At 42.2% G+C, this 14,390-nt stretch overlaps 1 protein-coding gene across 1 annotated transcript in view; it reads right to left on the bottom strand.

The window, feature by feature from the left end:
• CDHR3 (cadherin related family member 3) overlaps positions 1-11,302 on the bottom strand; it is a 120,114-nt gene extending 108,812 nt beyond the window's left edge. The window contains exon 1 of the mRNA XM_037733831.1: positions 11,201-11,302. The gene's annotated coding sequence lies outside the window, so the exon portion shown is untranslated. The remainder of the gene's footprint in view (positions 1-11,200) is intronic.
• Between the last annotated feature and the right edge of the window lie 3,088 nt (positions 11,303-14,390).

Below are 14,390 nucleotides of genomic sequence, written 5' to 3'. Positions count from 1 at the left end.
TAACGCCATTCATATTTTAAGTTCCTCTCATAATGCCAGAGCTTGTGAATTAGAGTTCATGAGACTGGTATCAGATATCTCAATTTTTAAAGAGAAAGTCCATCTTTCACTTATTAGGTTTATCAGCAGCACAAAACCAATTATTTGTCAAAGAGTATTTGCTGAAGCCTACACTATGAGCTAGGTCTGCCATGCAGGCCACGGGTAGAACATGATATTTTAGGGAAGGGGGTTTGAAGTGCATGCTAATTTCACAGGGCTCCATCCAGAAGACCCTGACATGCTTCTGGATTTACAGGTTAAATACAAAAGCGTTGAAGTACATTTTTAACTGGTGGAAGTCAAATTTCTGGGCCATGTCATCTTCAAACATGATATCCAGATGGATGAACACCATGCCCCGCGATATGCCCCTTGAAGATTAGGCAGCCCACGGTGCCAATTCTTCTCCCACAAAGAGATCTGGACCAGTGCTGTACAATAGAGACTTTTTCAGTGATCAAAATGTTCCATAATCCGCACTGTTCAATACAGCAGCCACTAGACTTTATGTGGCTACCGAGCATGTAAAATGTAGCTAGTGTGACTAAGTAACTAAATTTTTTATTTTGATCAAGTAACTTAAATTTAATACAAACAGTCACATATGACTACTGGCTACCATATTAAATAAGGCAGATTTAAACCCTTTGGGAAAAAGAGAGTTTGGCTTGGCCCTGAAGGTCATGTTTTGATCCTGCTGATCCTGTCTAGAGGGATGCAGAATCAAGCACTCCATCCTGCTATGCGTGAGTCACTACAAACTCAAGTGTTTCCAAAGTTCTGAGAGCTCAACTGAGCACCAAGCCTACTCATTGGGCATCAACACACACATCACCCTGAGTGTCCAAAACCACAGGGTTTATATTCTAGCCCACAGGACTGGCTACCTGGCTCTGCTCAAGGCAGCAGGATCAATGGGCAAGAATGCTCAAGAATTTACCACAACTCAGCCTTGCTGTCCTTTGCATCTCTCAGCAGAAAGCAGCAGGAAAAGGCACAGACTATAGTCTTGGCTTGGCCTCTGTGTCAACCACAGGGCAGAGTTAGGGGTTCTATCTAACCCCTAACACCCAGATACGGTAATAGTGCCTTACTTCTTCATTTATTTCCACCGTTACATTTTGTAAATTGGAACTTCTAGGTTAGAAGGATATGCTGACCAAAAAAATAGGGACATATTCAAGGAGTGTCCCTGGGTCAACTCGTCATTGTCTCTGCCACATGGCCAGTGACTCTGATGTTATTATCCTGAGCCTCCCAAGGTACAGCTGTTCACTACTATTCATCATATTGGCTAAGGCGTTCACTAACAGAGCTCATTTTCTATCAGACCTACAAGAAACCTACAGTTGACTGCAGCTGCCTAGATGCGCATATGAAATGCATTTCATTTTTATGAATCCTCCTAATCAGATTGCTTCTGCACTGTAGCCCCAGTTTATACCCCAATTTTTACAAAGCCAAAGTTAAAGATAATTTGTCTTTTATGCTCTACTGCCACCATCACTAAGCGCTCATTGCTCCTTACAGCTATATTTTCTTTATAACATCCATCTGTTCTGCTACATTTACCCTACTTCTTGCAAGCCCCAAAAATCTCTTAAAGCCACCATGGTAGCAATAACTACCAGTACAATTGTCCTGTTGACGGCCAATTTATGCCTTATCTTTCACCAGATCAGATCTACCTATAAGGTTCAGCTGAATCCCTGGAGAACCCCTGCCTGTCAAGAACCTAGTAGAGATACTCACCAAAATCCTCATTTCACTTCATTCATCCATATATCCCAAAGTCTAAGAAGATAGAAAACATTTCCCAGTCTTATTTTCCATTGCCTAGGTCATTCATTCTGGTGGACTAGAGCCACAGTTCCTCTTCATCCCCCAAATCCACCCCCTTCTTCATAACCCCTTCCTCTCAGCCACCAAGATTGCTATCATGTCACAGCCATAGTCCCAGGCTGCTTCTTACCCTCATCAAAGACGCCAATAGATTCCAGGCAAAAAAAGCTTCAGTTCACTGTGAACTAGGAGATCTGAACTATTATTGTGCCTCTGACATACCTGACCTTCCAATAATAATGCCCTTTTATCATCATTAAGTATCAGGACCTAATAAACTGGGCCTTGGTTGGGGGAAAATAATGCCTCAAGATAGAGGCCTTTTAAGAAAAGGCCATCCCTCCTAAAAAGAGCTGTTCTCTCATTCATATTGAACGAATGACTGGATGGACAACTGGATTCAGTATCTCTTTTTTTGCTCACCCCTACACGCCAAGCTCTGTGCTAAGCTCTAGGGATCCTAAAATATGTTCTGGGCTCTCATGGATCTCACAATCTAGAGAGAAGATAAGCAGATAAATCTATAATTCCAACACAGAGCAATCGTGCTCTATGAAAGAAATAAAGGCATTCAAAGAAGGGTATGTTTCTCACAGTGGGAAGCAGGTTGTGGTAGACAGAGGAGACATACAGAGTAGAGCAGCAATTAGGTGAATGGGACTTAGGTGAATGCGAGTTAGGTGAATGGGAGTTAAGTCGGAGGCAGATATTTCTGGCAGCGGGAGTAACATGTTCAAAAGCATAAAAGTGCATTATAATCAACCAGAAGATGGACCACCAGAGTCTGAAGCATGAAAGATGAAGCAGGGGAGTGTGAGAAGTGAGGTAACCCTAGGAAGGGGCAGGTATCCCAAGTTGAAGGGTTTCATTTTATTCTGAAGGTGACAGGAAAACCACTGAAGACATTTTTAAGCAGGAAAGAGATATGATCAAGTTTATTTCAAAATAAGGGCTGTAACCACAATACATAGGCTGAATGGGAAGTCGCGTCTGGAGGCTAGAGGACTTGTGATTCAAGAGTGAGATGACAAGGGTCAAATTATTTTTGACAAGAATGCAAGACCATTCAGTGGGGGAAAAGATAGTCTTTTCAACAAGTAGTACTAGAAAATCTGCAAAATAACGAAGTTGGATCCTTAACTAACAACATATGCAAAAATTAACTGCGAATGTATCAAAGACTTATATGCAAGAGCTAAAAATGATAAAACTGTTTGAAGAAAACATGGGGTAAAGCTTTATAACATTAGATTTGGCAATGACTTTTTTGGATATGACACCAAAGACATAGGCAACAACGATTTTTAAATAGACATGTTAGACATCACGAAAATTTAAAAATATTGTATATCAAAAGACACTATGAGTAAACTGGCAATTCATAGAATGGGAGAAAATATTTGCAAATCCTGTATCTCAAGAGGGATTAACATCAGAATATATAAAGTCCTAAAACTCAACAACAAAACTACCAATTAAAAAATGGGCAAAGGACTTGAATAGACATTTCTCCTAAACTATATGGAAATAACCAATAGTCACACATCTTTTCAAGATCTCAAAATCACTAATCATTAGGGAAATATAAACTACAATGAGACACCACTTCACACCCACGAGGATGGCTATCAAAAAACTAGAAACTAAAAAGTGTTGGTAAGAATATAGAGAATTGAAACCCTTGTGCACCATTGGTGGGAATGTCATATGGTGCAGCCACTGTGGAAAACAGTATTATGGTTCTTCAAAATATTAAAAATAAGCATCACACACTGGGGTCTGTGGGGGGGAACTAGGGGAAGGACAGCGGGGGGCGGGGGTGGGGAGTTGGGGAGGGATAGCATGGGGAGAAATGCCAGATACAGGTGATGGGGAGGAAGGTAGCAAACCACATTGTCATGTACCTATGCAACAATCTTGCATGTTCTTCACATGTGCCCCAAAACCTAAAATGCAATAAAGTATATAAAAAACATTAAAAATAGAATTGCTATATGATCCATTAATCCAACTTCTCGAAGAGATATTTGTATGTCCATGTTTATAGCAGCAATGTTCACAATAGCTAAAGAATGGACGTAATCCATGAACGAATAATTGGATAAACAAAATGTGATACATACATACAAAAGAATATTATTTAGCCTTAAAAAGGAAGGAAATTCTGACATATGCCACAACATGCATGAAGATGTGAAGTGAAATGTTAATATGTTACGTGATATGTTAAGTGACATGTTAAGTGAAATAAAACCAGTCACAAAAAGAAAAATACTATATAAACAGACTTATATGAAGTACTTAGAGCAGTCAAAATCATAGAAATAGAAAGTGGACTGTTGGTTGTCAGAGGCTTGGGAAAAGGAAGCTGAGTAACAACTGTTTAACGGGTACAGAGTTTCAGTTTTATAAGATGAAAAGGATTCCAGAGACAGATGATGGTGATAGTTGTACAACATAGTAAATGTATTTAATTCCACTGAATTGTACACTTAAAAATTCTTTGGGAGGCCAAGGCAGATGGATCACCTGAGGTCAGGAGTTCAAGACCAAACTGACCAACATGGTGAAACCCCATCTCTACTAAAAATACAAAAATTAGCTGAGCATGGTGGCGTGCACCTGTAATCCTAGCTACTCAGCAGGCTGAGGCAGGAGAATCGCTTGAATCTGGGAGGCAGAGGTTGCAGTGAGCCAAGATAGTGCCACTGCACTCCAGCCTGGGTGACAGAGAGAGACTCCGTCTTAAAAAAAAAAATTCTTAAGAAGGTAAATTTTATGTTATTTACATTCTGTCACAATAAAATAATGGGGGGAAAAAGAGATGACAGTGGCAAGGGTGATAGGGCAATGGAGAGAAATGGGCATTGAGAACTATTAGAGGTAGGAATTGTAGGACTTGATAGTTCAAGTGGCTATGGGGAGACTGAGGGAGCAGCAGGACTCCAGGAGGACACCAGGTTTCTGGTTTGGACAACTGAGTTGGCGTCATTTGCTGAGCCAAGGAATACCGTTGTCTCATCACAAGCCCTGATGAGGCTTCACTTCCCCAAGGCCATTCCTCACTTTTGACTTACATCAGCTCCGCCTCCCAGATCCTTGGGCTTTCATGGTTTCTACCATAGTGTATATTAATCAAAATTCAGCCTCCAGCCTTTCTCTGCCCAATTGGCTGCTCCCTGAAGAGACATCTACCTTGACTCCATTCTTATTCTTTCCCTGCCCCTTGACACATCCATACGGTGGATTCTTCAGTTCACCTCACCAACAGCTAGCCAATTCCCTAGCCTAATTAGGCAGCCCTATCACCTGTGCACTTAACCAACCACCCACCTTATCACTGAGGCCTCTATTCACTATCCCTGTTGGTCTTGGCCTTGCCACCTCCAGGCTCCACACATCCCAGCCTGAACCCAGCCCCTTTATGAGTCACCTGAAGCCCAACCAAAATGTAAATTTGATATCAATCTACAGCAAAGTTCTTGTACAGACCATAAAAGAGATACTTTATGAACCCCAAGAAGAAAAGGTGATGGTAAGTAGGAACTCATACAGGTTTGGCAAAAATAAAATTGAATACATACTTCCCTTTTTGAATAAATTTACTGGATTAATCAGGAAAATGCTGTGGACAAAAAAGCATTTGATCTAATTTTTCATGCCCTTATGGACAACACTGAATGATAATATAATCGGGTGTGTTCATATTTGGTTGAATAACTATAGCCCAGGAGTATTAATTAACTGATTAATTCCCCTACAAGTGCTCAGACTCTGTCCTTGGTCCTACCTTTAACAAAAACTCTTATCAATTGTTTGGACAAAGAGAGACATCACACCTATTAAGATCTGAGGATGACATTGAGCTAGATAATTTAATTGGTGATTAAATTGAGAGACTGAAAGATCTGTGTAAGTTGGAATAATGGGTCACAACCAAGAAGAAAAATAATGGAGATAAATATAAAGTCCTTTTAAGACAAAAAAACACATTTGCAAGGATACAAAATGAGTAACATCTGAACTAACATGTTCATTTGAAACAAACAAACAAATGCTGGGTCTAGTTGCTTTAAGGTCAAAAGAAACCGACCCACTGCTCCAAGCCCACAATGCAGCTGGGTGCTGCAGTCACCGAAGACGGTGTCCAGAGAGCTCAGGAGGTGGCTCCTCTCTGCTGTGACTACAGCCTCTAGCTTGTGGGAGTGGGCTTCAGAGGGCCTTTGCAAATTTGGCAGTGGCAGCCTCTAAGGTAGAATTTTAAAAGGGAGGGTTTTACTTTATATATCTTGATTTAATGCACATTTAGCATTTATTACTTTGCATTTAAAAACAAAGAAAGGAAAAATCTGAAGCATAACATGTTAGTTGAGGATGTGGCATTTGGAGTTAAAAACATTGTTCGAATTTCAATTTAGCTACTTAGCTGTGGGAGCTGGGGCAGGTCATATCACTTCTCTGGCCCTTGGTCTTCTCATCCCAAACACAGGGAAGACAGTGACACCATAAATTTCCTTCAAGAGTTTATCTAAAAGACAGATCTAAAACACCTGGCATATCAACACTCTCACTCCAACCATAATCAGAGAAGGGCCCTGGACTAAGGGTCTGGAAAAGGGAAGAGAGATCCTGCGAAGGAAACAATAACTGCTTGAGAGGTTAAAATGTTTGGAAGGTTATTATGGGGAAAGAGAATAGTTTTTTAATGGTATTGCTCCAACAGGCATAATTGAAACCAACAGGTAGCAATTCTTGTGGTGGAAATGCCTTTCCATCCAGCACAAGGAAGAATGTCTCAACTCAGGCCACTCATGAAAAGTAGTGAGTGCCCCACGGCTGGAGGTTTTACAGTGGAGGTTGTACGACCACCTGCCAGAGATGATCATCAAGGAGGGCTTACCCTGGGATCCTGGCTAGCTTCCTGTTCTAAAACTGGCCTGATCGTCAGAAACACAAAGAGAGCTTGTTCAAATGCAGATCCCATGACCACACAGTCCTAATGAATCAGAATGGCCGTGGGGGCAAGAATATGGATTTTCTAAAAGTTCACCAAGAGACTCTGATGAAAAACCAGGCTTGCAAACCACTGGGTTATAACCTTTCTGTTTCCTTAAGTTTAAGAATGTACAACTTGACATATGTTGAGCTGAATTTTGAAGAGTTAAGTAGAGTCAGCTAGGACCAGGGTGTCTTTGAAGGAAACAGGAAAGGAGAAAGAATGTGAATAAGTGAGTTACCCCATCCCTACGACAATCCCAGGCATGACCAGGGTACAAAGAGTCCTTGTCCAGGCAATGATGTGACCCATGGGGACCCTGCTGTCCTCTGACAGGGAATCCTGGGATATATGTCAACTTTCTGCAAACCACCAGCATAAATTTTCTTTAAAAACTAGTCACAAACAATCCCTCCCCAATAGAACCTATTTTGTTTTCAGGTAAGCTCGGTCTTAGATAAAACAGGAAACAGAGAGAGATGTCAAGATGTCACAGCCAAGGAAGGAAACAGAGGGGAGGTGAGACGTTTGTTACTTTTTAATTGGAAAACATCTTATTTCAGGCAGCAAGACATTTAAGAAATGCCTTTAATTGTTTGTTGCTGTCACCAATGAGAAAATGGTGAACTGGTAGGAAGCTGACTTCTAAAATTAGCTATCTTTAAAAGTTGAGGTGGAATCCTTGCTTCTAGCAGGGTCAGGTTACTGTATTAAATAGTAACAAAATATTAGTTACAATGACTTCTCTAGTCCTCTTATGTGGTTAACCCCTTAGTTCTAAGAAGATACTGGTTGACTATCAGAGCACCATTTCCTAACCTTTGTGCAGAGGACATTTAAGGAATCTAAGAATGCAAATATACAACAAATAGATGTAGCCAGATAAATTGGCCTCAAGCATATTTTTTATTACTGTTTTTGAAATGTATGTAGACGTTACTGAAATTAAAATATGGATTTAAAAAGCATTACTGAATTCTCAGCAGCTTTTCATCGGTATGAACTGTCCTAATCAATGGGTACCAAAGTACAAGTAGTTCGGACACACACCTGGGTGTGCCCGAACCTTTTCCGGCCGCAAAGAGTGAACGCTAAGCTCAATAGCTTAGGAAGAGCCTATTTGTGTTCTTTTTCCTCCCATGCACTCTACAAATAGCTTTTCCTTAGCTCTTATTGAGCTGGCTCTTCGGGAGTAGACAGGAAATGCGACGGGAGTGCAGGGAGAGGGGAGAAAAGAGCAATGATTTAGCTGCTTTCTTCTTGTTGTGTGGGAGAGGTCTACTCCCCACCTATGAAAATCTTCATATATTTTTTCCTGCAAACGGAGTCCTCTGGGGCTGCCAACATCAGTGAAATAAAGTGTGATTTAGTTTATCTTGAAAACAAAACAACCAAAAACCCACTGCTATTATCAAAACTGAAGAATTATTGGGAGGAGGGATTCCCTGAATTATTTATTGTTTCAAAAAGCAATTATTGATTTTCTGCAATGTGCAAGGTTTGTAAAACACCCTCAAGCAGTTTATGAGATTGTAGGGATGCCACCAAAAAAGGAATGGAGAAAAAATTTTATGCATGCCCAAAAGTTAGACACAGTAATTTATTAGCTTATATTAAAATAAATTATGTACAATCTGTAAACCTTTTTTAAATGATGAAATTTGGTGCTGAGAAGTTGTTGAAAATGATACACCCACACCCTGCTGGTAGCAGTGTAAATTTGTACAATCCTTTACCAAAACAATTTGATACTGAATTCAAGAACCTTAAAATGTTCAAACCCCTTGATCCAGTAACATAGAAAATTTATTTTAAGAAAGTAAGTCAAGGTCGGGCACAGTGGCTCACCTGGCACTTTGGGAGGCCAAGTTGGAGGCAGATCATGAGGTCAGGGGTTTGAGACCAACCTGGCCAACATGGTGAAACCCCATCTCTACAAAAAATACAAAAATTAGCTGGGTGTGGTGGCAGGCGCCTGTAATCCCAGCTACTTGGGAGGCTGATGCAAGAGAATCATTTGAACCTGGGAGGTGGAGGTTGCAATGAGCTGAGATGGCACCACTGCACTCCAGCCTGGTGACAGAGTGAGACTCTGTTGCAAAAAAAAGAAAAAAAAAAAAAAAAAAAAAAAAAAAGAAAGAAAGAAAGAAAGAAAATAAGTCAAATGAAGTTAAAAGTCATATGCAGAAATATTTTTATTATGTACAATTTCTAATATTGAAAACTTAGAAGCAAAGGGCTTAATAGAGGAATATCAAATTATAGTAAGGCTACTCGATGAAATACTATATAGGCATTAAAATGTCAATAATGAACTACAGAAACATGAAAAATGCTGAAGATAAAATACTGAGTGAAAAAAATGCAGAGTATAAAATTGCATCTATGGCCACAATTACAGTTGGAAAAAAATATATTCCTTACATTACCAAAGATTAAGGACTGACCAGAAACATGGAAAATTCCAAACAATTTTATTTACGATTCAAAATTGTAGGTTAATTTTATCTGTTTTTGTCTTAGAGTATATCTACATCATTATAAAGCTTGGTGCATCAATAACATCTGAGCATGAGTGCAAAAAGGATTATTATCGGGCTCACCTGTTATCACTGACTCCTGATCCAAAGGTATCTCTCCCTGACTTATGAAGTTTTTCTTCAATTTACCCTCAGGGGAAGGGAGAAAACAGAACGTACAGCACGAGATACAGCAGTACTAGGACCTTCACGCAAATAAGACCGTTTCTCCTTTCCAGTCTAGAATGGAATGGAAAGAAAGGGATGATGATGAAACAGGGTCCAACACTGGTGAAGCTGGGAAATTGGCTGCTTCGTTTGTGCCTCACACAAACCCTCTGAAATGGTGTCCTTCGCTTAGAAGAACACATGCCCAGGCGGGTGATGTGGTTTGCCCAAGGACACAGAGCTAGTTGGTGATGGAGCCAGTTTTCAAATCCTGGACAAACTCGATTCTGAAAGCCTCCCGTTCTACTCTACATCCCCTCCCAAGCAAGTATGGGAGAAGGGGAAAGCACATTGCTTATGACATGGGTCAAGTCCGTGTGCACCACTTGGCCCTTGAGGTTTCAGGCCACTGTTTGAAATCCTGATGGTATGTTAGAATCATCCGTGGATGTACTGAAAGTTTTTTTTTGATGCCTGGGCCTCACCTCCAGAGATTTTGATTTAATTGGCCTTGGGCATAGCTAAGACAAGGACAGGATGTAAAGCTCTTCAGGTGATTCTTGGCTCAGTCAGGGCTGAAAACCACTGCTTTAGGCCCTTTGCATTTCCAACCTCTATCCTATAAACCTTTCAACTGGTCCCATAATGGGAGTTGGAACAACGCTCCATTCACTCCTGTAACTGTTTATTGTGATAAAATAGGCATTACATAAAACTGACCTTTTTCTTTTTTTTTTTTTTCTTGACACAGTCTCACTCTGTGGACTAGACTGGAGTCCAATGACATAATCTCAGCTCACTGCAATCTCTGCCTTCCAGATTCAAGTGATTCTCCTGCCTCAGCCTCCCAAGTAGCTGGGACTACAGGAATGGGTCACCACGCACAGCTAATTTTTGTATTTTAGTAGAGACGTGGTTCCACCATATTGGTTAGGCTGGTCTCAAACTCCTGACCTTAGGTGATTCGCCTGCCTCAGCCTCCCAAAGTGCTGGGATTACAGATGTGAGCCACCATGCCCAGCCAAAACTGTATAATTCACTGGTACTAAGTACATTCACAATGTTGTGCAATCATCACCACTATGTGGTTCCAGAACTTGTTTTTATCACAATGGGAAAAACCCAATGGGGACTCACTCCCCATTCCTCCCCTTCCCCCAGTTAATCTGCTTTCTGTCTCTAGGAATTTATGTATTCTGGTCATATGATATAATCATACAATATATGGTCTTTTGTATGTGGCTTATTTAGGTTAGCATATTTTTTTCCCAACCTGAAGCAGAATGGATAGCATAATGTTTTCAAGGTTCATCCAGTTGTAGGTGTATTAAGACTTCACTCCTTTTTATGGGTGAATAATATTCCATTGCATGAATATACCACAATTTATTTCTTCCTTCATCAGCTGATGGACATTTGAGTGGTTTCCACGTTTTGACTTCTGTTCACTCTTCTCTCAAATCTGAAGTTCCTCAGGACATAGCTTTACAGAAAGAAGGACTAGAGAGGAAGAGTTTTATAAGTTAACACTGGACTGTAGAGTGGACCTGATTCCAAAATCCCACCTAGCAACACCCACATTACCTGGAGGCTTGTTACACATGCAAATCCTTAGCGCCCACCACAAACCTACCGAAGGCAGAAACTCTGGGGGCGGGGCCCAGCAGTCTGTTTTCACAGCTCTCCAGGTGATTCAGACACAGGCTGAAATTTAAGAACCACTGGCGTAACCGACACTAGCCAGCTCAAGACATTTCTGTGGCTTTCGCTCAGGTCGAGTCCGGCCACGCTGCGAACCAAGCACCTCTGGAGCACAGCAGTCTCCAGCCCTGGGCAGCCTCTCTGTTAGTGCAGACATAACACTCTCATCTGCTGGATCCAGGATGTTAGTGTCACTGAGTTCAGCTGGTACACGAGATGAGGTGGTCACGACACCCTCAGTGATCACAGCTCTCTGTAATAAGCAAACACATGTTGTAAGAATATAGTCTTAATTAGAGAGCTGCACCCTAGCAGTTTACATTGTTGAGTGTCTTATACTCAGAGAACTGCAATTAACTTGTTCACTCCAGAACTGCTACCAGAAAACAATGACAGAGTCTCCATAGTCTGGTTTCTTCTTCTCCTTCTGGCCTGATGAAAATCCTGCTCTTCCCCACTGGCCTGGATTACTCCTACTCACTCTTCCAAGTCAGTGGGTAACGTGTCAGGCCACCTCCCTGCCTTTGCTCGCGGGGTTTCTCCTCCCTGTGACACCCTCCTATTCTCTCCCGGCTCCTCACATCCCATCCATCCCTCACACTCAATCCACCTTTGCCTCTCTCATGAGAGCCCAATGAGGCCATCCCCGCCATCAGCCATCTCCTCTTCCTTGCCCTTATTTTTGGTACCATGATTCTTTACTTGATCACACTGTTTGGGCATCTCTTGTCATTTTTGTTATATTGTTATTTGGTCCTTACTTTTTCAGACTTAATTCCTGACTATCACCTATTCTATAAGCTTTAATACACATGTTGTGGCAGTGGGAGAATGCTATTTAAAGCCATGACTATGGCAACTTTCACATATTAGGACATAAATTCTCTTACAGGAAGAAATAATACCATGAGCCTTGATAGGACTTTGTAGGTGAGAAATGCAGGCTCTGGGTATAACCTGGGAAGTAGTGAAGAAAAATGAAGAATGAGCTGTATTGTGCTCTGGTGGGAAATAACCAGAATTTGAGGATTGCAGGGAGCTGTTATTTGAGTAGACAGCTGCTCCTACAGAATAGCAAAGCCCAAAAAACTAATAGCAAGGCAAGATCTTAAGGGGACATGGCAAGTAGTCTGGCTAAAGGGCAGGACATTAGGCCTTCTGCTACTGCCCCTATGATGCTGTGCTCCAATGCCGCTGCATTCAGCCAAACACTGCCTAAGCCAGAAAGGACAGAGGAACTGGGGCCCTGTACAGCAGGGAGACACGTGTACAGCAGAGTGACATGTCAGGGACAGGGCAGTCACTGCCAGGATGCTGACAACCCTGGACCAGGAGACTGTGAGTGCTCAGTCTCAGGACATCTTGAGGAGGACTCGGCTCTCACGGAAGAGGAGTGGAACTCTGCTCATTAATCTGGGTACACAAGAAGAGGGGCCCAAAACACTGTATGCCTTGGAGTCCTGCTGTGCCAGAATTTACAAGCATGCAATGGCTACCATGCAGAAATAGCACAATACTGTATTTACCTTTCTGGAATATTCTGCTAAGATGGTGGTTATAGGGTGGAGAAGACTTTGGAACTGTTTTTTGTCTGATAGTTTGAGGGGGTCCAATATATTAGGCAAAAATCACAAATAAAAGAGATGTGCACTAACTACCCTATGGATATCATCTATTTTTTTTTTTTTTTTTGGACAGTGTCTCATTCTGTCGCCCAGGCTGGAGTGTGGTGGCACAATCTTGGCTCATTGCAAACTCCGCCTCCCGGATTCGAGAGATTCTCCTGCCTCAGCCTCCTGAGTAGCTGGGACTACAGTCGCCTGCCCCCATGCCCGGCTACTTTTTCTATTTTTAGTAGAGCCCGGGTTTTGCCATGCTGGCCAGGCTAGTCTTGAACTCCTGGCCTCAAATGATCCACCCACCTTGGCCTCCCAAAGTGCTGGGATTACAGGTGTGAGCCACTGCACTGGCCCTATTCATTTTTTTTTTTTTTTTTGTAATAGCTGGAACAGAAACTTAACTGCCTTCAGACTTTTTCCAGTTAAAATCATGGCAGCCCTGATACATGAACTGTGGGTTCTCAGTCATCCATTTGCCTGTGTCCTGCAGTGGACTGGAGCTGACTTTCTATGTGTACCCTGGCCTTGCTTCCCTATTGGCCCACCCCCTTTTCTGAACCTATGTCAGTTGGGCTCTACCCCAATAGAGCCTGTATTGGGGTCCTGAGCAGGAGTGTGCCAGTCCTGGGTCCCATCTTGGCCCACAGGTAAAACATATGGCTCCACAGTAACTAGCCCTCCAGAATATTGGCCCCTCAGGAACTCATCAGGATCCATACTCACTGCTGCCCAAGATTTGTCAAAGGCTCAGCTGTCAAGGACAGCCTTATCAAGGACTGTCACAGGGATATTCGGTCCTAACCAGTTTTCCAAGAGAAGGCAGTGGCAGAGGCTCCCGAGCATCCCCGCCTGCCTGCCTGGGTTTGAAGTCTGCCTAGGGATCATGAGCTCAGTGACCTTGGGAAGCTTTCTTAGCTTTTCTGGGCCTCAGTTTACTGATCTGTAAAATGGGGATGAGCATGCTACAATCTCATACAGGTGTTGTAAGACTTAGCGAGGTGATCAATACAGAGGGCTCAGCGCTGTCACTGGCCCTCGTGATGCTCAGTTAGCACTCGCTGTTGTTGCTCCTGGTTAAGCCACAGCCCCTGCGAGCTCTGTGCCTAAAGTCTATGATGCTGGCTCTCAGGAATGGTTTCTATTGGCTTATGCTGTGGCTTGTTGCCATTCGCCTCTATTAAAGGGTAGCCGGTGGCACTTATCACTGGGTTTCCTCTGAAGAAGTTGTTGACAACAGTTCATGATGTTCCACAGTACCCTTCTCAGAAGGCCTCTACAGAGTTCTTTCTGAGCAGCTGCCTCTCCTGAGCCACTGTTTTCCTCTTGTGAACACTGTGAGTGATGTAATAATCAGGTTTCTCTTACCACACTGGCCCTGACAAAGTGAGTCTGACTTCATGGCAGGTATTTATATATGGACCTCATTCCTGGCTATATTTTATGACCCCACCCCTTGATTTCTTTCTGTCAAGTCATTCTATGCCTTGTAATAATAATAACTAT

Source organism: Cebus imitator, unplaced genomic scaffold (genome assembly GCF_001604975.1).
Source record: "Cebus imitator isolate Cc_AM_T3 unplaced genomic scaffold, Cebus_imitator-1.0 Scaffold550, whole genome shotgun sequence".
In the NCBI taxonomy this organism is placed as follows: domain Eukaryota; kingdom Metazoa; phylum Chordata; class Mammalia; order Primates; family Cebidae; genus Cebus; species Cebus imitator.
Note: the sequence above shows the minus strand (reverse complement) of the source record. Positions and strands in the feature narration are given on the sequence as shown.